The sequence below is a fragment of the Mandrillus leucophaeus genome, unplaced genomic scaffold, assembly GCF_000951045.1.
Source record: "Mandrillus leucophaeus isolate KB7577 unplaced genomic scaffold, Mleu.le_1.0 Scaffold38, whole genome shotgun sequence".
Lineage (NCBI taxonomy): Eukaryota > Metazoa > Chordata > Mammalia > Primates > Cercopithecidae > Mandrillus > Mandrillus leucophaeus.
The window spans coordinates 3,579,796-3,582,009 of record NW_012104031.1 but is presented as its reverse complement, the minus strand read 5'-3'; the positions used below and the strand labels follow the sequence as shown (position 1 = coordinate 3,582,009).

The following is a 2,214-nucleotide window of genomic DNA, read 5'->3' as shown; positions in this document are numbered from 1 at the left end:
CTGAGTCTTGCTCTGCCACCCAGGCTGTAGTGCAATGGCGTGATCTCGGCTCACTGCAACCTCCACCTCCCGGGTTCAAGTGATTCTCCTGCCTCAGCCTTCCAAGTAGCTGGGATTATAGGCACCCACCACCTTGTCTGGCTAATTTTTTTCTATTTTTAGCAGAGATGGGGTTTCACCATGTTGGCCAGGCTGGTCTTGAACTCCTGACCTCAGGTGATCTGCCCGCTTCAGCCTCCCAAAGTGCTGGGATTACAGGCGTGAACCACCACGCTTGGTCTGGAATTTCTTACAAATACCTTAAAACAGTTGCCCAGGCTGAGTGTCGATACGAGCTTTCTTTTCTTACTGAGCTTGAAATTTATTTCCCCTTTGACTCAGGCAACTGCTCCCTAGGATAGGACCCCCAGTTTCCAGCCAATCCCTATTTTACATCTCATTTCAGGGCCCATTCAGGACACAGGAGAGAAGGGATGATGTATAAACCCAGAGCTGCTCACTCTCCTCTTACCTCCTTGGGGCAGTAAGTATTCCCAGCCCACATTCTATCTCCTCAGTAGTTTCCCTACCATTACATAAGTCGGAGTTTATCCTGATCCCCAACTTGAAATAGACTGTCTGGGGCTCACCACGTTTGGATTGTGAAGGGACCCTGCCCTCACAGCAGCAAAGGCCTTGCTCCTGGCATCCAACATTAGAATTGTTTGTTATAGCGCTGTGCTTCCGGTACACATATGGGCTAGTGTCCTAGGTTAAAAACTACTCAACAGCTATTGTTTCTCTCTGAGGCAAAATGCATTCTGTTTCAACTGACTTCAAGTGAATTTGGTGGACACTCCTGCCACTTAACTGTAAATTCTGACACCTACAGATTCCAGGAATTTAATTTTCCAAACACAAGAAAATCTTGCTCATAATTGAATGGTTAGCAGATTAGCTGGGCGTGGTGGCACACACCTGTAGGCCCAGCTACTCAGGAGGCTGAGGCATGAGAATCTCTTGAACCTGGGAGGTGGAGGTTGCAGTGAGTGGAGATCACGCCACTCCACTCAGCCTAGGCGACAGAGGGAGACTCTTTCTAAAAAAAAAAAACAAAACAAAAAAAGGTTAGCACTTGCTGAGGTTAACATCTTTATTCCCTTACCCTCTGAAGACACAGCCATGGTCAAAACCGCATTGAAATACTCGCTCACTAACCTGCATAACTGTTTTCATTGTCTTTTTCAAACAGCATTGAAAAAAAGTACAGTATCTTTTTTTTCTTTTTTTTTTTTGAGACAGTTTCTGGCACTCAGGCTGGAGTGCAGTGGTGTGATCTTGGCTCACTGTAACCTCAAGCTCCTGGACTCAAGCAATTCTCCTGCCTTGGCCTCCCAAAGTGCTGGGATTGCAGGTATGAACTGCCACACCTGGCCCCCCACTATTCCTGTATCAGAAATGTAACTCGCCCACTCACCACCAGCCCACACTCTGGGTTCTCCCGTCACTCCACTGCCTGCTCCTGTGCTGATCACACTGGAAGAAGAGATCATGGCACTTCTCACTGACAATGGCTCCAGCACATGCAAAGCTGGCTTTGCTGGTTCAGTTTCCCCTGAGCCATGTTCCCCTCCATCATCGGGCATCCCCGGCACCAGGGCATGATGGTGGGCATAGGCCAGAAGGACTGCTACCTGGGTGATGAGGCCCAGAGCAAGTGCAGCATCCTGACCCTGAAACTGCCCCCTGGACCACCGCATCATCACCAACAGGGATGATATGGAGAAGATCTGGCACCACACCTTCTACAATTAGCTGCACACGGCTCCCAAGGAGCACCCAGTGCTGCTGCCCGAGGTCCCTCTGAACCCCAGGGCCAACAGAAAGGAGATGACTTGGATTGTGTTGACACCTTCAACACCCCAGCAAGGTACATGGCCATCCAGGCTGTGCTGTCCCTGTACACCTCTGGTCACACCACTGGTATTATCATACATAGCCAAGACCCACACGGTGCCCGTCTATAAGGGCTATGCCTTCCCCCATGCCATCCTGCATCTGGATGACTGGCACCTGACCGACCACCCCATGGAGATCTTCAGGGAGCCCAGCTACTGCTTCACCACCACAGCCAAATGGGAGATTGTGTGCACCATCAAGAGGCTGTGTAGTGCCACCCTGGACTTTGCAGAGATGGCCACCACAGCGTCCTCCTCCTCCCTGCAGAAGATCTAG

General features: G+C 50.4%; 1 pseudogene; it reads left to right on the top strand.

Moving 5' to 3' along the window:
- The first annotated feature begins 1,285 nt into the window (after positions 1-1,285).
- On the top strand, positions 1,286-2,214 carry LOC105547148 (annotated as a pseudogene).